Genomic DNA, 21,429 nt, shown 5'->3' with positions numbered 1-21,429 from the left:
GGGCTCACTCCCCTTGTGTAATAGGAGCCTCTATTACTTATATCTGAAAGAGACACGTTCGTATTAGATTCCTTACCTTAGAATATCCCCAGGCGTCAGACTGGATCCGGAAACTTTTGCGTAGCAGTACCCTTGCGCGTCGGTAGGCGTCGTCTGCGGCTCAGCGTCCGTCGTCGGCGTCGTGGGGGCCGTGATGACGTCGTGGGAGTACTTAGACGCCGCCTCCGCGTGCTGACGTCAGTTCTTCTTTTTTCCGCGCCAGCAAGCGCAGATCTGGAAAAAGCAGTAACCCTAGTCAATTTTTGACTAACTTTTTGATCGTTTTTTGATCATTTCTCGAAGTCATTCGACTCCGATTGGTGCCGTAGGGATGCCCGGCTTTAAGCACTGCGAGGATTGCGACCGCACGATGTCGGTCACGGATCCTCACCACCTGTGTTTTACTTGTCTAAGCGTCGATCACGACGACAAGGCCTGCTCCGACTGCCGGGCCCTCTCTTCGAAAGCCAGGCGGGAGCGGTCCCGCAGGCGACTCGAACTCTGGCAGTCGGTCCCACGCAGCGAGAGGTCTCGGTCCCACGGGAGGTCGAGGGACAGGTCGCGGGCTCGGAGCCACCACAGCTCCGAGAGTAGGCCGCACTCCCCCGGGTCGAAGTAGTCGTCAGGTAAGAAGCACAAGCGCCGCATTCAGCTCCACACCCTCCGGTCCCTGGGCTCAACGCGACGCCGGAGGAGATCGAGTGCTACCTCATGGCCATGAGGAAACTCTCTCCTTCGACGGGCTCCGCGGCGCCTTCGGTCCCAGCGGACCCGTCTGGGGCCTCTAGCGGGTCGGGGGTTTCGGCCCCGACGCCGCCGACGCATTCGGGCCCGGCGCCGCAGGTTCCCGCTATCCCGACGCCGCCGGTGCCTTCGGGCCCGGCGCCGCAGGGTACAGCGGCCCCGGCGCCTTCGGGCCCGGTGCCGCGGGACGCCGCTAGACCTTGTTCGGGATCTGGATCGTCGCCGGTTGACCTTACGACCTCCCCGGCGTCGGACCATCAGGTGTCGCCTCCGGCGCCGTCCCCGATGCCCCCTTCATTCCTGTTCCGATGTCGGGACGGCCCCGATGGGCGCCGCTCCAGAAGTCGTTTGGGGAGTTTCACTTCTATGAGCAGGCCCCATTAGTTGAGAACCCTGAGTTTCAGGAGATGGGTGATGAAGGGGATTGGGAGGGGTCTGAGGACCCTCTGACCCGAGAGTGTCAGTCTCATGAAGACTGGGCAGGAGACCTTGGGGAGGCCAGTGGCCTGGACACCTCTCCAGACACTGGTTTTGTCTCCCCTCCTATCGTGGCTTCGGAGGAGGGGGCAACCTACAGTGTGGTGTTGATGAGGGCTGCCAAGGCCTTGGGCCTTGAGCTCCCCGTCGCGGCCGTGAGGACTAATCTCCTCACTGAGGTCCTTAAACCGCAGTCAAGCTCGGCCGAGCCTCTGCTGCCCTTTAATGAGGCCTTGACCGACGTTCTTCTGGGCACTTGGTCCAAGCCCGCTATGGGTTCGCCCGTAGATAGGAACGTGGCCAGACGCCACCGCCCAGCACCGGGCGACCCATGTTTCCTGTCCTAAAAACTTTTCTCTTTTCTCAAGCTTTTTCCCAATAAACCGTTCTATCTACTCTCCTTTGCCTCCTGCCCTCTTGGGCTCAGCACCTTATAGCGCCAAGAAACCGCCAGGTGTACGTGCGCTCTATAAATAATTTTAAACTCAAACACCCACCCTACCCCCGAGAGCCTGGTCATCCAGGCCTCCAATTCCCAGACCGCATTCCCGTCGGCACCGCCGGACAGGGAATCCAAGAGGTACGAGCAGTACGGCAAAAAGATCTTCTCGTCCCTTAGTCTGGGACTGCGGTCTTCCAACACCGCATGCCTCTTGGGCCGCTACACCCACTCTCTGTGGGATACGGTTGCGGAAGTGCTGCCAGAGTGTCCGTTGGAGGTACGGGCCAAACTCTGCCAAGCCCTTGTGGAGGGCCGGGATGCAGCCAAATATTCTATACGGTGTGGGCTGGATACCACGACTCACTGGGTAGAGCGATGGCAACAACGGTGGCGGTCAGACGTCACGCCTGGTTGAGGTCCGCCAACTTTTCGGCCGATGTCCAGAACACCTTGATGGACATGCCGTTTGATGGCCGTCGCCTCTTTGGCGACAAGGCAGACCATGCGCTCGAGCGCTTTAAGGACTCCAGGGCTACGGCCAAGTCCTTGGGCCTCTCGGCCCCGCGCCAGCAATCGGCTGCCTTTCATTCCTTTCGTGGCCACGGAAGGGGTGTACCCACACGTGCTGCCAGCCACGCTCCGCAGGGTAATACCCAACGCAGTGGCGGCCGTGGGAACCGCCGTCCCGGCGGTCGGGGACAACGGTGAGGTCAGTCCACACCTTCCCCCGCAGCATCCGCCTCAAAACCCTCCTAGTCCGTGCTTTCAGGCCCATGTGACGCCAGTGGGGGGCAGGGTTCGCCATCACCACCTCCACTGGCGCACCGTCACTTCGGACAGGTGGGTGCTGCAGATCGTTCGAAGGGGCTACTCCCTCCCCTTCGAGGCGACTCCTCCAGCCATGCCACCGCAGAACCACCGTGTTTCGGGGGATCATTTGCGACTTCTGCAGGAGGAAGTTACGGCCCTATTGGCCTAGGGGGTCATCGAGCGCGTTCCTGGGCCAGAAGTAGGGTGTGGTTGCTACTCCCACTACTTTCTGGTACCCAAGAAGGGCAAAGGGGGCCTACGCCCTATCTTGGACCTAAGGAACGTCAACGGCTTCCTCCGGAAGGAGAAGTTCAAGATGCTGACACTTGCTCAGGTCCTGGCTGCCCTGGACCCAGGAGACTGGATGGTAGCGTTGGACTTGCAGGACGCTTATTTCCACATCCCCGTCCTGCCGGCCCACCGGCGCTACCTGCGGTTCACGGTGGCCACGAACACTTTCAGTATACCGTGCTCCCCTTCGGCCTTACCAGCACCCCACGGGTGTTCACAAAGGTGATGGCGGTGGTCGCAGCTCATCTGCGCAGGTTAGGGATTTCAGTCTTCCCCTACCTCGACGACTGGTTGTTGAAGGCGGGCTCGCCCCAGACAGTCGTCAGCCACCTCCAGACTACGGCAGATCTCCTGCACCGGCTGGGGTTCTCCATCAATGTGCCGAAGTCACACCTGTGCCCCTCTCAGAAGCTCCTTTTCATCGGAGCGGTTCTCGACTCGGCGCGGTTTCGGGTTTATCCACTCGAACAGCGGGTCCGGGATATTCAGGCTCTGATTCCCATCTTTCAGCCGTTATCCCGGGTCTCGGTCAGGTTAACGCTGCGGCTTCTGGGGCTGATGGCCTCCTGCATCCTGCTGGTGCATCACGCCAGGTGGCGGATGCGGGCTCTGCAGTGGGACCTGAAGTTTCAGTGGGCCCAGCATCAGGGCAACCTATCCGACCACGTCCTGATCTCAGAGGGCACTGCGAGACAGCTGCAGTGGTGGCTCACGGACCGCGATTGGGTCAGCGGCAGATCCCTCTCCCTTCCCCAACCGGAGCACGTAGTTGTGACGGATGCGTCCCTCCAGGGCTGGGGAGGCCACATGGGAGAGGCGGAGATCAGAGGCCTCTGGTCTCTGGCGGAGGCCTGTTGGATTTACGGGCGATTCGTCTAGCACTGAAAGCATTCCTCCCCTCTGTCCGGGGGAGTGTAGTGCAGGTGTTCACAGACAACACCACCGCCATGTGGTACTGCAACAAACAGGGCGGGGTGGGGTCGTGGACCCTTTGCCAGGAGGCTCTGCGCCTCTGGCAATGGCTGGAACGCCAGGGCGTGACCCTGGTGGCTCAACACCTGGCAGGTTCTCTGAACGCCAGGGCGGACGAGCTCAGCCGTCGGTGCATGATGGATCACGAATGGCGTCTGAACTCGGACGTGGCGCAAGGCCTCTTTCAGCAATGGGGAGAGCCTTGGTTAGATCAACGCGCAATGTCATCAGTTCTGCGCGTTGGAATTTCCAAGGCGGCACTCGCTCGGAGACGCTTTTCGTCGCGAGTGGAGCTGCGGTCTACTGTACGCCTTTCCGCCTATACCACTTCCGCCCAGAGTGCTGAAGAAGATCAAGCGCGACCGGGCCCAAGTTATCCTTGTGGCTCCGGACTGGGCTCGAAGGTACTGGTATCCAGAGCTACTCAGTATGTCAGTCGATTCCCCGGTTAGTCTGCCTCTTCAGGAGGACCTTCTGTCGCAGCAGCAGGGGACGGTCCTCCACCCGAACCTGTCCAGTCTCCACCTACAAGCTTGGAGATTGAGCGGCGACAGTTGAGGCCATTTGACTTGCCTCCCGAAGTCTGTAATGTCATTCTGGCAGCCAGGCGTCCCTCCACAAAGTCGGTATACGCCTGCAGGTGGAACCGATTTGTGGCATGGTGCACAGCAAAGGCTGTGGATCCTCTTGCTGCCCCTCTTTCTGAGGTTCTTCTCTTCCTTCTTTCTCTTGCCCAGCAGGGCTCTGCTCTGGGCACTATCAAGGGCTACCTTTCTGCCCTTTCAGCCTTTCTAAGGCTGCCTGATCAACCTTCTTTGTTCAAGTCCCCTATTGTAAATAGATTTCTAAAGGGCATCACACACACATTCCCTCCTGTTCCGTTTGTGATGCCTCAGTGGGACTTGAACCTGGTTCTTACGTTTCTGATGTGCGCTCCCTTTGAGCCACTTCACAACTGTCCTCTCCGCCTTCTTACTCTGAAGACTGCTTTCCTGGTTGCCATCACCTCTGCCAGGAGAGTGAGTGAGCTCCAGGCCCTTTCTTGTACTCCACCTTTCCTTTCTGTCCATCCGGACAAAGTGGTGTTGCGTACTAAGCCATCTTTCCTGCCCAAGGTTGTCACGGCCTTTCACATCGGGCAGTCTATCACCTTGCCAACCTTCTTCCCGCCACCGCATCCCTCTAAAGAGGAAGAGCGGCTCCACCGTGTGGACCCAAAACGTGCGCTCTCATTTTACTTGGATCGCACACGCCAGTTCCGGGTGGATGACCAACTCTTTGTTGGTTACGTGGGCGCTAAGAAGGGGAAAGCGGTGCACAAGAGGACCATCTCCCGGTGGATCATCTTGTGTATCCAGGCATGCTACTCCTTGGCTAAAAAGGAGCCCCCTGTTGGATTGCGGGCTCACTCTACCCGAGCCACGGCGACTACAACTGCCCTGGGCCGGGGAGTGCCCTTACAAGACATCTGTCGGGCAGCTACGTGGGCATCGCTGCACACGTTTGCAAGACACTACTGCCTGGACAGCCAAGTCCGGAGGGATGGCTTCTTTGGCCGTTCTGTCCTCCAGGACTTTCTGGTGTGATTATTGGTTCGCAGACCCACCACCGGGGTTGGTATTTTAGAATAGAATTAAAAAAAAAAATTGCTGGGGTATCTATTCTAAGGTAAGCAATCTAATACTAACGTGCCTCTTTCAGATGCACACGTGCTGTCCACAGACTTTAAAGCAGTCCCTTTCCTGAAGTGGTGGTGAGTCTATGGGGGCTGCAGTTGTTTGAAATACGGTACGTAGCACTGCTTGTCCAATTTTAGCTTATTGACGTGCTAAAACATCCCCACAATAATGTTTTGTGAAAATGTGTGATGTGGACCATGTTGCTGCTTTGCAAATATCAGCAATATGGATGTTTCCTAAAGCACAAGTTACTACTTGTGTAACGATATATCTGTAAGAGACATTAGTTAGTATTAGATTCCTTACCGACCCACCCATCCTCCCCGTTCTGCGAACCGATATCTAGGGTTAGGGTTACCCCCTTTCAGGGCCCTAGTTTCAATGGCACCAGTGTTGGTTTTTAACATGGCTCTGCGTTTCTGGCGCGGAAAAGCAGTGTCTAAGAACTGACGTCAGCACGCGGAGGCGGCGTCTAAGTACCGCAGACGACGCCTACCAACGCGCAAGGGTACTGCTACGCAAAAGTTTCCGGATCCAGTCGGACGCGCAGGGATATTCTAAGGTGAGGAATCTAATACTGGCGACGTCTGCGCCATAGCCCTGTCTTGGAAGAGCCATCTCTTTTCCGATTCGGGTCGGCTCCACTCCACTCCACCAGGTACCGTAGTTGTGCCGCCTGAAAGTATCGTAGTATGTTGGGGATCCCCATTTCACCCTCATCAGGAGGCCGGTGGGATAGTTCTCTGCGCATCCTTGGATGTTTTCCGGCCCATATGAATTGTTGCACTGCTTCTTGCAATTTGCGTATGGTTCCTATGGGTGGAGCTAACTGGGATGGTCTGAAAGATGTATAGTTTTTTAAGGTAAGATGGACATCTTTACTGCTGCAATACGGCCGAGCAGTCATAGTGGCTGTTTCTGCCATCTCCTCAAATCTCCGTGCATTTGGGAAGTGAGTCTTCACGTAGTTCAGGGTGACTGCCTATTCTGTAGACTGCGTAAGGACCATCTCCAGGATCATGGTGTGAGGTTGCAGGCCCCCATATTCGGGAGATGTGCCGTATAGCTTGTTTGTGTTACAGCCCAGAGCCAGGAGCATTGATTTCCCCAGATTCATTTTAATGCCGGACACCCTCCCAAATGCCTCCAGTTCCCGCAGAAAGGCAGGCACCGACTGTTTGGGTAAATCTAGCGCTGCTAAGATGTCGTCTGCATATAAGCATATAAGCTAAGTGTGTGTTGCTCCCCGCCGAAGGGAATACCCGCGATATATGGGTTGTCCCGAATCCTCTGTGCTAGGGTCTCTGTGTAGACTGCAAAGAGGAGGGGCGACAGCGGGCACCCCTGCCTCATCTAATGTCAAACTGCCGTGAGCTTTTGCCATTAACGCATATCGTTGCCCTCGGTTTGTCATAGCAGCCCGGGACCCAGGCCCTAAAGCGGTCCCCGATACCGAAGTGCGATAACGTTTTGTCTAAAAAAAAAAGTCTACCCTATCAAACGCCTTTTCGGCATTTACAGACAACAGCATGGCGTCCATCCCTTTGTAGTGGGCCTGGTCTACTAGGTGCATGAGGCGTTTAGTGTTGTCGCTGCACTGTCTGCCCGGAATAAAGCCAGATAGATCTGGTTCGATGATGCCAGTTAACCGTGGTCCATGTCTAGATGCGAGGAGCCCTGTAAATATTTTTAAGTCTATGTTGAGTAGGGAGATCGGCCTATAAGCGGCGCACTGGGTGACGTCTTTCCCTGGCTTGGGTAAGACCATTATATCTGCCTCCAGCATATCTGGAGGTTTTAGAACCGGGTCCCTGAAAATAATTAAAAAGCCGGGTTAAAATCGGCGCTAGGAGTTGACAAAAGGTTTTATAAAAACCGTCCGAGAAGCCATCTGGCCCAGGAGATTTCAGAGGTTTAAGGCAGGCAATCGCACCAACCCTTTCCTCTATCCTAATAGAGGCATCTAGTGTGGCGGCTCCGGCTGGGTTGAGAGCTGTGGTCGCTGCATGACTTGACAATGTACTTGGGCTAACTCTGCTAACCCATGACTCCACACACAAAGCGGGGCATATGCTTGACTGTGTCTGTTCCAATTTAGACCTTCTGAGGGTTAAGCCTCCTTGTGTACAAACATGGTCCGACCACAAACTCATCCCATTTGAGCTTGTTGTGGAAGGCAACCCGCCAGGGAAAGGCGCTAGCAAATCAGGTGGGCAAGCCAAACCCGGCTGGAAAAAGCTAATTGCCAACCCGGAGCTCCCAAGGACAGCAGATAGCAGCAAGCCCACAATGACCGGCCATATGCTAACTGATAATAAACGCTTCTGTGATTGGATCACTGGGCTTAGTGGGTCTTTGGATCCCACAAGATCAGGCAAGACACACGGAGCGAAAAAAGCTTCTGCACCATGGTTCTCATTGTTTTTAAAGAAAAATTAGGCGAAGTTAGAACGCTGGAACGGAGATGGCGCCGAAATTATGATAAGGCCGAGCTCAGTATTTACAAATCGGCTCGGCGGCAGAATCACGCTTTGATTAAACTTGCAAAAAAAGCATACTATCTGGAAGCCATCTTTTCCGCGGACAATAGACAGAAAGAAATTTTTAGGATAGTCAATAGCTATAGGAACCCTGGAGTACTTTCGCAAGACATTCCACCCTCTTTGACTCTATGTAATGTCATTGCTAACCATTTCGAGAAAAAGATACAGAACATAATCCGAGACTTTCCTCAACCGGCGCGCCCCCCCCCCCCCCGGATGGGATGAATGGGGAGGACACTGAAAGAGTCCGGTTTAAAAAGTTTCGCCCTGTCTAGCCATCCTCTCTAGTAAATCGGGCTCACCCTTTGATCCCTGTCCTCCGCGGTTTCTACAAGCAATAATAGACTCGGTGAATCCTATCATTAATGGTATCATTAACACAACATCGATGGCTACCGCCGAGATACCTAGTGACTGGAAATTAGCTGCCGTTAAACCTTTACAGAAAAAACCCTCAGCAGATCCAGCAAATCTCTCTAACCTTCGCCCCATCTCCTTAATTCCAGTGTTATTTAAACTCACCAAAACATTTGTGAATAAACAACTCACTGAATTTCTGGAAGGAAATATTCTGCATTCCCATCAGGCAGGGTTTAGGGCCCAGCATTCGACAGAATCTGCCCTCCTCTTCACAGTGGAGACCGTGCGGGACGCCATCGACCAGGGGAAGAAAGCCGTACTGATCCTGCTTGATCTATATGCGGCGTTCGATACGGTGTCACATACCATACTGATCGACCGTCTAGTAATATCAGGGATAGCAGGAACTGTACTGGCATGGCTAACAAACTTCCTTAACCAGAGGCGGCAAGTTACCGTACTAGGCGAGCTCTGCTCTGAGGAGAAGGTTCTGATGTCGGGGGTGCCGCAGGGCTCCAGTTTGAGCCCTGTACTTTTTAATCTGTATATGGTCCCCCTGATCGAACTAATTTCTTCTTTTCAGATCAGTACGATCTAGTATGCTGACGACACTCAGCTAATCCTAGTACTGGATAGGGAGCTGCCCGGAGCAGAAGAAAACCTTAAAAACTGCCTCGCAGCCACTTTTGACTGGATGAGGAATAATCATCTTAAGTGTAATTCGGGTAAAACCGAAATTCTGCCATTCGGGCAGCAAAACTTGTTTTCACCCAAACTATGGTGGCCGGAAGACGCAGAAGCCTCCCCAAATACAATTGCTGCCGCCTGCAATCTGGGTATCAAGTTTCACTCCCCCCTCTCATTTAAGCAACAGGCAGTGACCGTGGCTGGCACCTGTTTTAACATCATTAGAGGTCTCAGAAAATTCTTTGACCTTCTGCCCTTGGATGCCAGGAAAACGGTGTTGGTTGCACTGATAACATCTAGGCTGGATTACTGCAATAGTCTGTATGTGGGAGTCAATCAATCCGTGCTCCACAGACTGCAGATGGTCCAGCACGCAGCCGCACGCCTTGTCCTCGGCTGGCCAAGGAAGTCGTCCGCCTCGGCCGCGCTCAAAGCCCTCCACTGGTTGCCAATACATAAGCGTATCCTGTTTAAACTGCTGGTAATCACCTTCAGAGCCTTCCATTCGCAAGGGCCTAAATATCTTGCGAATGGTTTCAGGCGCTATGCACCTTCACGGGTCCTTAGGTCATCAAACCTGAACCTACTGGTGGTGCCCAGATATAAGCTCTCCACCAAGGGAGGAAAATCCCTTGTAGTCATGGGATCTAGGGCTTGGAACAAGCTTCCCCCAAAATTGCGACAATGCACCACTGAGAACCAATTCAGGAAAGGGCTGAAAACATGGATCTATACACTCACTGATGCAGCTTGTAAAGTCTTAGTATAAGTACGTAGGACTTCTGAACTCCATCTGTCAGCGGCCTGATCCATCTGGCTATGATACACAGCGCCAAGATGCTCCTTGGAGTGATAGCCGCGCTATAAAAATGTGACATTACATTACATTACATTTACATGACTTAGGTAGGCTTCCCCGTCTTTGTCAGTATTCGAGTCCTCGCTGTATAGAGATGCACAGAAGTCCCTAAAATCCTCAGCTATCTGGTCGTCTGTATCCCCCTTCTCTCCCTGAGCATTTTGGATGGATGTGATTTTAGACCGTTGAACTCTGGCTCTGAGCTTGCTTGCAAGGAGGCGCCCTGTTTTATCGCCTCCTACATAGTACGTGTGTTTAAGCCGCAGGGCTGCATACTCTGCTCGGTCCAGGGCTGTTAGCTGAGCCGTAGCGGCCTTCAGTTGCCTCCATATCCTGAGGCTCCCGTGCAACTGTGCACCCTCTCGAGTTCAACCACACGAGCCATTAGAGCTTCCCTTTTTTCTTTGCGCTCTGTGGATTCTGCCGCCGAGATGGCTATCAGTTACCCTCGCACTACTGCTTTAAGGGCCCCCATATCGCAGTCAGGGTTGTGTCTGGCTTATTGTTGGGTGTCAGAGTGGTCAGTGATGCTCTTGTGTAACTGTTGGGTCACCCCTTTTCTTTGTAGTAGGGTCTCCCGCAGTTGCCACCTCCCCCCACCCCCAATTGTCTTAGTCCGGGGCATTGCTATAGTCACTACCACAGCGTTATGTTTGGAGAGTGTGGCTGGGGTGATGTCCACTTCAGCGACTAGCGCATTGAGTTACAAGAATCCAATAAAGTGGTCTAGGCTAGCGTTTTTATGGTGCACGTGTGATTAGAACAAGTATTGAGTATTCTGAGGGTGTGCCTCCATCCAGAGATTCACCAGTCCCCTGCGGGCCATCCAATTTTTCCCCTCTGCTGATATTGCACCCGTGGAACCTAAGCGGTGGCCTGATCTATCTGTGTCTGGGTCCATAACTAGGTTAAGGTCGCATCCCACCAGTATGTGCCTTTCTTGGGGACTCAAGACCACCACTCCTGAGGAACGTTTCCTGGCTGAAGTTAGGGACATACAGGGACCCTATGACTATGGGAGTACCCCCCCCCCCCCCCTCACACTGTAAGTCAACAGCCTGCCTTTCATTTCTGCCACTTTATCCCCCACCATAACCTGGCAGTCCCTCGCGAACAAAATAGCTACCTAGCTGCCTTCTTGTCAGTAGTAGAGGAGTAGAACTGTTGAGGGAATGCCCGGGATCTCATTGTATGCCAATCTTTGGACACTAGGTGTGTTTCTTGCAGGAGACAGATCGAAGCATCGGAATTCTCTAAGTAAGACAAGATGGCTCGCCTCTTAGTGGGATTATTTAGCCCCTTTACATTAAGGGTGATCACTTTCATCGTATGACCCGTCAAAGTGTCTGCGTAAAAAGGGACAGCATTGTCATTGGTGGTCTACCTAGGAAGCACCTCTCGTAGAATTTCTCCATATGTGGCACACCGGTTCCTTGCCCCCTCCCCCGCCCTTCCCCTCCATCCCCCTTCCCGAAGCCCAACAGCCCTCCCCAAACTGAGTCCCTTCCTTGTCTACTCCCCCCAACACCCCATCCCCTCCTCCCTAACCCCAACTAACATTCCCAACAAGGTTTCATAGTCTAATGCCTGCCAACCAAGGTCGCAGGCATGTGGTGAGTAATCAGGTAGAATGTGCAACCCAGACAACGCCGGCCCCCCTCACCTCCCACCCAGCCAGCTATGAGTCCGTGCATGTGTGTCCCCAAGTGCCGATCAAGGCTATTCAGGCGTTGAGGTGTCTCGAGACACCGCTTCTAAGGCCGATGCCCGCTCTTGCGTCATGGTTGTCTGGTCCGGTTTCAATTCTGCTTTTGGCGAGCGTCTGCGGCCAACTCTTTGCCATCCCCCTCCCGGGGATTGTTGGGAATGGGTAGGGGAGGTATCGGGGTCGCTATGTTCGAGGCCCAGGGGCGCACAGGTCTCTCGGAGGGATTGCATTTGATGAAGCGCGCCATTCCATTTAAAGATCAGTCGAAAAGGATGGCCCCAGGAGTAGGGTATTCCCGTGTCTCTTAAGAAGGTAGTCACTTCTTTAAATGCTTTCTGCTTTTGAAGAGTGATGGAGACCAAATCCTGAAAGAGAGCTACAGGGTTTCCTTGATATTGTAAAGGCTGCTTCGATCTCGCCTCTCAGAGGATGCGTTCCTTCAGTGGGAAATCCGGTAAGAGGGCTAGAATGTCTGGGGGGGAGGGCTGGCGCGTGTCTCGCTAAGTCCACCCTATGCGCGCGGTCCATGCAGATCTCGAAGGTTGGACCCTTGCCAAGAATCTCCCGAAATCAGCCCTGTAGATAATGGGCCACATCCGCCCCCTCCGTTTTCAATGGGACTCCTCGGACTCAGATGTTACGTCTCGACCTGTTTTCTAGGTTCTCTGCATGCACTTGTAGGTCCACCTGTTGGTCCTTAAGGCGGAGAAGTTCCTGCTGAAGTTGTTCCAGCTCCTCGCTTCTAGTGTGATCATTGTCTTCGATGGTGGCTGCTCGCTCCCCCAGTTCATCGATATTGCGACATATTTCCTTCACTTCTCCTGCTACCTCTTGCTTGAGTGTATGAAAATCCTCCTGTAGAGTGTTAAAAAGTGCCTCTAGGAATGCTCAGGTGATCGGCACTTCCCCGTCCCCCTGTTCTGCATACTGTTTGGGGGTAAGGGGTGTGTGATTTTCCCCTATCTCCCGCAGCGGGGCCTTTGAGAAGCATGTCTTTTAGAGAGCGGTCTCCTTTTTTGCGTGTTGTGGGGACATGGTAAGACTCCCAGGCCTGGTTAACCGTTCCTGGCTTTTGCCGGCGCTGCCGGGGGCGGGTCTCCGCTGTGGGCCCGTGCACTGGATTAGCCGCTGGGCTCACCCCCACTCCAGAGTCGCTAGGTTCTCGACGTGCGTCAACTCGTGCCAGAGGTGTACCCACTCCCGGGGGATTCCGTAGGTATCTTGGGTCACGCCCCGCTTCCACCCAAGGGCTCGGGATTCCAGAGTGCCTCAACGGGATTGCCTGTCTCCCTGTATAATTGCCCACTGGCTCCGGCCATCCGTACCTCTTTGAGGAAGAATGGTGGGTGAGCTCAGGTCCGCTGCACGCACTGGCCCTTGTCGCTGTGTGCTGTGAGGTCGCGTATGCATCCCGCTGTGCCCCAGCTGTATCAACCAATGTCCTGTGCCTCACAGGGGCGTTCCGACTCCCTCATTTCGCCTGGGAAGGTTCTCAGGTGCTCCCAATCTCCCGTGCTGGGGAGTCCTAAGCGGTGCTTTGTGTGCCCCCGGGTTATGCGCCCATCGCCATGTGCCTCTTGTGGGGTGTAAATTGCAGGCCCAAATCCCTGCGTGGGCGCCGCACCTCGGCCCGTGGAGGCCCTCCAGCTGCTTCCTCTGGTGCCCTGATATAGATCACTAGTCCGCCCCTGCCACTGCTCCTGTCTTCAATGGGGACGCGCGCACTCCGCTATGTGGGGCACCCTTGGGGATTGTTATCCTCGCACCCACGTTCTTTCTTCCACTGCGTGCCCGTGGAGTGCTGCTGTCCGGAATAGCTGCACTCGCTCCACTTCCCTGCGGGTCCAATAGTTCACGCTGAAGCCTATACTCCGATTATCAGCGGCCTCTTGTCTCCTCACCTCCCGTCCGTTTCAAAAGTGTGGCTCTCACTGCACGTAGCTCTGCTGGGGGCTGCCGGCTCCAGTTCCTCGCTGCCGTCTCTATTGCGCACTCTCTGGGGCCGTGTGAGGGAGTCCCCGCTGCGCCGTCCTGGCGGGTGGCGCCCGTGCGCGACCACGTAGGCCCGACATCCCCGACCTCTATTTTTGTGCCTCCGCTCAGGAGCGCCTCTCAGCCCTCAGTTGCTTGCCGCTCGTGCTCCGCCTTATCCTCTGTATCGCTACTCTGCCGCTGCTGCTGCCCACTCACTGTCTGTCAGGACCGGTGGTCGGCCGGCTGGCACAAGAGCCATGGTGTATCCGCGACTGGGCTCAACTGCGACCGCGCCCGCTCGGCCTGGGCGCCATTTCACAGCTGTGAGGTGCGGGCTGCGTCTGAGCCCCTCAAAGGCAGCTCGCCTCCGAAAGTGCTCTCGGGTAAGGCTCCTCGTCTCCCCTCGACTTCCCGCCAATTTTAATGCACAACTGGGGACTGTTATGCTTGAATCGGCTGGGGAAGGTAGCTCGGTGCGAGGAGCCTCAAGGTCCTGCGTCCTCCTAGGTCGCCATCTTGGCCACTCCCCATAGCATCTGTTCTTTACATGTAGTGCTTTAGATTCATATGTGCCCTCCCTCCCTGGACGCCTGTGTAGGTCACAGTCCACTGCTTTACATCACTTTAATATACATCACTTGCATGGACATCACATTACAGATACATACTGTAACTTTCTCACCTGCCTTTGGCAAAACAATCTACCAACGGAGTTGATGCCCATGCGTAGTATCACTGAGAGGTGGGATGACACATCCTCATGACTCAAACATTCTTTGACGAAAAACAATTTTGCAATCAACCAAACCCAAGACTTGATGGTGGACTTATGCACAGCTTGTGAATTTACAGCACTACATGCTAAGAACAGATGCTTACAAGGTAAGTAACAGAATCCTTCCACAAGTACCAATTTATGCTTATTTTCCCCAACATAACCGTATTAAACTCTCCTGCAACTACAGCCCTTTCAAATTTTAACTTTCAATTGGCACACCCTTTTCATTTCGAATCAGCTAATGCCCTTTTGCCAAATCTCCTTCACCTGCACCTTCTTCTGTCTGGCACACCTTCATGCAATGAGGTGCACCTGGGTCCAGTGGTTTCCCAGATTGCACAGTACCCCAACGTGTTTGACTATTCCATTCTGTTGCTAGGTATATAGTCCAGCTACCAATAACTCTGAATATGTTAGATTGTTTTGTACAGTCCTACGCACCACCCCTTCAACTGAATTATTTTCCTCTGTGTATCATCTTTGACCTTGGTAACCTTAAAGTTCGAGGCATGTGGGCTGCTAAATTCATATCTTAGCATTAGATCGCCGCCTAGTGTTGGGTCCGGATGATCGCACATTGTTGTCCTGGAAGAGTCTTCGAAGTATCCTGAGATAGGTGGCTCCTCCCCTGGACTACAGTGCGCATGGGCATCGGCTCCATCCCCAGATTGTTTTTTTCCGCCATTGGGTTCGGATGCGGTCTCGACGTCTCTCTGTCGGAACCGAGAAAAACTAACTTTAAACGGCCAAAAGGCCTTGTATTCTTTGCGTCGGTATTGTTTGCGTGCGGTCTCGAGTTCTTCCGTCTCTTTGAGTCGGAATCGGCGGAGTGCTTACACTCTTCGGACATCGGGGCCTTCTCATCGCGACACGACTGCAACTTTACAGCATGGAGCGGAGTCCGTTTCAGCTCTGTCCGCTCTGTGGGTCCAAATACCCACATATAGACCTGCACCCGGTCTGTAACAAATGCCTTTCGCCAGACCATGACGACGGCAACTGCAGGGCCTGTGCAAAGTTCAGGTCCAAGAAAACACTCAAGATTCGGCGCGCGGTGCGCCTTGAAGCCAGACAAGCGGCCCCAGATCCAGAAAACATCTTCGGCGACCAAGAAGACGAGGACCAGAGCCATCATCTTCAAATCTCCCCGCCCGAGACGGAGGTCGAGGCCGATCCGGAACACGACGACGGAGTCGGGGGTCAAGGCCTTGAATACGTCGAAGAGGTAGGGGACGTCGAAGAGGTTTATGGGGCCGCGGAAGATAGCTCAGGGGACGAGCTATGCCCCGAAGGTTACGAAGATCGAGATCGGGTCACGGAATCGCCTGTCGGCCTTACCCTAGACCCCGTACCGCAAGCCACGGCCCCGCCTTCCGGCCCGGCCACGGACAAACTTGCTGGGCAGGCCTTATCGAAACCGAAACCTACGGTATCGACTACACCTAAAATGGCCGACCCAAAATCGAAACCGAAACTTAAGGATTCGAGCACACCTAAAATGGCGGCCGTACCAACGACAACGACCAAACCCGCTGCTTCATCGACTCCGTCGACCTCCGGGCCACAGAAGTCGAAGAAATCTGTCGATTCAACGGTGTCAAAATCGACGACAGAGGAGGGATCCTCTAAGAAGGGTGGTCGGCACGGGTCGACCGCTGCGGCGCCGTCAAAGCCCGCAACAGCCAGCGAAACGGCTCCGGTTCCGACTGGGACTCCGTTAGTCGGACGCGTGGTGGAGACGGAGCCGAAAAAGTCACACGGGTCGAAGGCTGGTACATCTGCGCATCGGTCCAAGGACTCTGGGTCGGCGGCTGCGGCATCATCGTCAAAGACTCAGAAGGGGCAACAGGACGTCGGATCCGAGGGCAATGTCAAGTCCTCCTCGTCGACGCCAAAGGCCACTGTAAGTGACGCGTCCCTCGTCGCCGCTTCACTACAGAGAATCAGGGAGAAAGCCTCGGCAACGTCGGCTCCGATACCATCGCCACAGACGCCGATGGACACTCCGGTGAAGCCTGCGAATAAACTTCTCTTCCTTCTGCCGCCAAAGGAGGCGCCGAAGGCCTTTTCAACAAAATCGGCGCCAAAGAAGTCGGATTCTTCGACGGCAGGGGCATTTTCAAGTCGGGTACTCAACTCAGAAGAGGATTCTGAGCGTTTTATCGACGCAGACACGGGCAAATTGACCCTTTACAAGAGGAGAATCACTTCACAGCCAGTGGACTCCTATGTCATCCCCCTGAAAAAGAAAAGGCTTCCTCAGGACGCTTCATGCCTCATGGAACCTATCCAGCCTCCTCCAAGAAGGAGCCCAACACCTTGATGATGACCAATACACCTTCCCCATCAATGAACCAGATGCACAGCCGGATTCATATGATGACATTGGTGACCAAAGCACCCAGGATGTGGGGCAAGACCCACAGCCTGACCCACAGCCTTTCAGTGTTCGTGCCTCCCCAACAGAAGATTCTGCGGGTTTTCATGCACTCATTGAGAGGGCAGCTGCTAATCATGATGTGGACATGCATGCTGACCCAGTAGAAGAAGACTTTTTATTTGACACTTTTTCAGTCTCTGAAAGGACAGTAAAGACACTGCCTATGCTCAAAGGGGTCCTCAAACATGCTGCGGACATCTTTAAAGAACCTACCAGGGCGAGAGTGGTCAATCCACGTATCGAAAAAAAGTACAGACCAGCACCTGCAGACCCTGCATACATTCGGGGACAGTTGCCGCTTGACTCCCTGGTGGTCGCAAATGCCCGCAAAAGGGCCAACTCCCAAACAACGGGTGAAGCTCCTCCCCCGGATAAGGAGTCCAAAGTGCTAGAGGCAGGAGGCAAAAGAGTAGCTGCACAGGCTGCCAATTTTTGGCGTATTGCAAATACACAGGCACTCTTGGCACGTTACGATAGGGCGCATTACGACACCCTAGAGCGGGTTTTAGAACACCTGCCTTCGCAGTTTCAAGAGGCTACCAAACTGCTGATAGAGGAGGGAAAACTAATCTCCAACGCAGCCATAAAGTGTGCACTTGATGCCGCGGACACGGCCGCTAGGGCCATTAACACTAGCATCATGCTGAGACGACAGGCGTGGCTCCGCATATCGGGGTTTAAACCTGACATTCAAACAACCATACTTAATCAGCCAGTCAATCCTGATAGACTGTTTGGTCCAGATGTTGACACCACCCTAGAAAAAATAAAGAAAGACACCGAAACTGCTAAGTCGATGGGGGCCCTACAATCACAACAGTTTCGTGGCAACAATTTTCGTCGCTCAGGTGCGCGTGGAGTCACCAGAGGACAGATGGGTCAACAATCACAATTCTCTAGAGGTGGAGCACAATCCTCGTACCCCAAACCGAACAAGGGGGGTTACCGAGGAAACAGCACCAGAGGACGTGGCAGAGGAAACAACAACTCCCGCTCCTCTACCCCAAGCAAACAGTGACTCTCTGTCACTGCCCCCCCGACCACTTAACACCTGTCGGGGGGAGGCTACAGCAGTTCCTGCCCGTCTGGAGAAACATCACCACAGACAGGTGGGTGCGACAACTTGTCCAGTACGGTTATTGTCTAGAGTTAAAATCCACTCCACCCAACATTCCACCAAGGCAAAGGCCTATGTCCGCAGAGCACTTGCACTTATTGCAGCAGGAAGTGGTGGTGATGCTGCAAAAAGGAGCAATCGAGCTCGTGCCAGTAGGGGAGGAAGGCACGGGGGTGTATTCCCTGTACTTCCTTATTTTAAAGAAGGACGGATCTCTCAGACCCATTCTGGATCTGCGTCCCCTCAACCTGTATATACTGTCAGAACACTTCCATATGCTTACACTACAACAGATTCTTCCCTTGTTAAACCAAGGGGACTTCTTAGCAACCTTAGACCTCAAGGATGCTTATTTCCACATTCCACTACACCCGTCCCACAGGAAATACCTCAGATTCACTATCCAAGGCAAACATTATCAGTTCAAGGTCCTACCCTTCGGAGTGACCACAGCCCCAAGAGTGTTTACCAAGTGTCTGGCGACAGTGGCGGCGCACCTCAGGAGGCAGAACATCCATGTCTACCCCTACCTAGACGACTGGCTCGTTCAAGCCAAGTCGGAACAACAGTGCGCCGCGGACATGTCGACTACCATTCACCTCCTTCACGATCTGGGCTTCTCGTTGAACTACCCAAAGTCGCATCTTCAGCCGGCACATGTCCGGCAGTTTCTGGGTGCGACGATCAATACCCTGACGGCCATGGCTCACCCAAACCAAGTCAGGATAGACAGCATGCAGTCTCTAATCCAAAAGTTCAGACCACAACACTCACTTCCAGCGAGAGTGTTCATGCAGTTGATAGGCATGATGGCCTCCTGCATCTTCATAGTCCCTCACGCACGGTTACATATGCGCCCGCTCCAGGAGTGCTTAGCAAATCAGTGGACACAGGCTCAAGGACAATTAACAGACCTAGTGTTGGTTACCAGTCGGGCATACGACTCTCTGCATTGGTGGACTCCACACAACCTTTGCAAGGGCCGACTGTTCCAGGAGCCAGTGCCACAGATTATCCTGACGACGGACGCATCTCTCCAGGGATGGGGAGCTCATCTGCTCACTTACACCGTGCAGGGACTATGGACGACGCAGCAACAGAAGATGCACATCAACTATCTGGAACTGATGGCAATCTTCATGGCGCTCAAGTCCTTCATTGTACATCTGTGCAACAAGGTAGTGTTAGTCCGGACGGACAACATGACCGCGATGTACTACATTCAAAAACAGGGGGGCACCCACTCGCCACAGCTGTCTCATCTGGCTCAGGGCATGTGGCGGTGGGCCATTCAGAGGAACATCTTCCTCATGGCAGAACACCTCCCGGGCAAGGACAATCAGATGGCGGATCTGCTCAGCAGATACAGCCATCAAATGCACGAGTGGGAGTTACATCTGTCAGTACTCCTCCCGTACTTCCAGCGGTGGGGTCATCCGGAGATAGACCTGTTTGCAACAAAAGAAAACGCAAAATGCCAACACTTTGCCGCCAGGTTCCCTCACCCACAGTCGCAGGGGAATGCGATATGGATGAACTGGTCAGGCAAATTTGCGTACGCTTTTCCGCCAGCCCCTCTGATACCGCTGGTGGCAAGAAAGCTAAGGCAGCACGCGATGACTCTCATCCTGGTTGCTACAACGTGGGCGCGCCAAGCATGGTACACCACGTTCCTCGAACTCTCAGTGGTGCCGCATCAAAGACTGCGCCTCACGCCCAGACTCTTGACGCAGAACCATGGAGAAATTCAGCATCCAGATCCGCAACAGCTCAACCTGGCGATCTGGCTCCTGAAGTCCTAGAGTTTGGATACCTTAACCTACCTCCAGAATGCATGAACATCATCAAGGAGGCACGGAAGCCAACTACCAGAGCATGCTATGCTGCAAAATGGAAGCGTTTTGTCATTTACTGTACAGCCAATGACATCAACCCGCTAGATGCATCTATCCCTAACATCATTTGCTATCTGCTACATCTCTACAAGTGCAATCTAGCGTTCACTTCTATTCGGATACATCTATCCGCCATCCCAGCTTATCTTCAAAATAGGCAGCATCTCTCTGTTTTCAGGGTGCCTGCTATTAAAGCTTTCCTTGAAGGCCTGAAACGAGTCATTCCCCCAAGAACACCGCCAGCTCCGGTGTGGAACCTCAATGTGGTCCTCACCAGACTGATGGGACCACCATTTGAGCCACTACACTCGTGTGAACTCCAGTTCCTAACGTGGAAAGTGGCTTTCCTAATTGCTATTACGTCACTGAGGCGTGTTAGTGAGCTACAAGCGCTCACAATCCAAGAGCCATTCATTCAGATTCATCCAAATAGGGTAGTGCTACGTACTAACCCCAAATTCCTTCCAAAGGTGGTGTCACAGTTTCATCTCAACCAAACTATTGACTTGCCGGCATTCTTCCAAAACCCACAAACGGTAGCGGAAAGGATGCTCCATACGTTAGACGTACGGAGGGCGTTAATGTACTACATAGACAGAACACAACACTTTAGGAAGACAAAACAACTTTTTGTTGCCTTCTCACCACAACACAAAGGCAACCCTATTTCCAAAGCAGGAATAGCCAGGTGGATTGTTAAGTGCATCCAAATCTGTTATCACAAGGCCAAGCGCACGTTAACGATACCCCCAAGGGCGCACTCCACACGCAAATTGGGGGCATCCATGGCTTTCCTAGGGAACATTCCTTTAGAGGACATTTGCAGAGCAGCCACGTGGGTTACACCACATACCTTACACCACATACCTTTACAAAACACTACTGTGTTGATGTGCATTCCAAGCAGCAGGCTGCTGTGGGACAGGCTGTTCTCAAGACACTTTTTCAGGTTTCTGCAGCTGGCACGGGCAACCGCCGCTAATGGAGGGACTGCTATGTATTCTATGCTAAGATATGAATTTAGCAGCCCACATGCCTCGAACTGAATATGCTACTTACCAGTATGCATCTGTTCTTGGCATGTAGGGCTGCTAACATTCATATCGCCCACCCTCCTCCCCGGTGCCTGTCGCAGCTGCAGATCTACTATTGTATTCAATCATTAGCATGGACATCCTTTACACTTTTCACTCCATCTTCTGCCACAATGGCGAAAAACAATCTGGGGATGGAGCCGATGCCCATGCGCACTGTAGTCCAGGGGAGGAGCCACCTATCTCAGGATACTTCGAAGACTCTTCCAGGACAACAATGTGCGATCATCCGGACCCAACACTAGGCGGCGATCTAATGCTAAGATATGAATGTTAGCAGCCCTACATGCCAAGAACAGATGCATACTGGTAAGTAGCATATTCAATGTTTATTTATTAGGTGCAGTCCAATGTTATGTGCTTTATTCAAAACCTAAAAATACAAAACGGCAATCCTAGTCTGGCAGCTGTGTTTGCTGGCTGTTTAGGAGCATTAAGCATCTTTATCCATCACAGATGATCTGGCCTTGAACTGCATTTGGCGCTGACTTCAGAAGATCAGGAGGATATTATTTGTGTC

At 53.4% G+C, this 21,429-nt stretch overlaps 1 protein-coding gene across 7 annotated transcripts in view; it reads left to right on the top strand.

Annotated features, from left to right (window-relative positions):
• SCAF1 (SR-related CTD associated factor 1) overlaps positions 1–21,429 on the top strand; it is a 438,521-nt gene that overhangs the window by 184,132 nt on the left and 232,960 nt on the right. The window lies entirely within an intron of this gene.

This window comes from Lissotriton helveticus, chromosome 7 (genome assembly GCF_964261635.1).
Source record: "Lissotriton helveticus chromosome 7, aLisHel1.1, whole genome shotgun sequence".
Lineage (NCBI taxonomy): Eukaryota > Metazoa > Chordata > Amphibia > Caudata > Salamandridae > Lissotriton > Lissotriton helveticus.
Note: the sequence above shows the minus strand (reverse complement) of the source record. Positions and strands in the feature narration are given on the sequence as shown.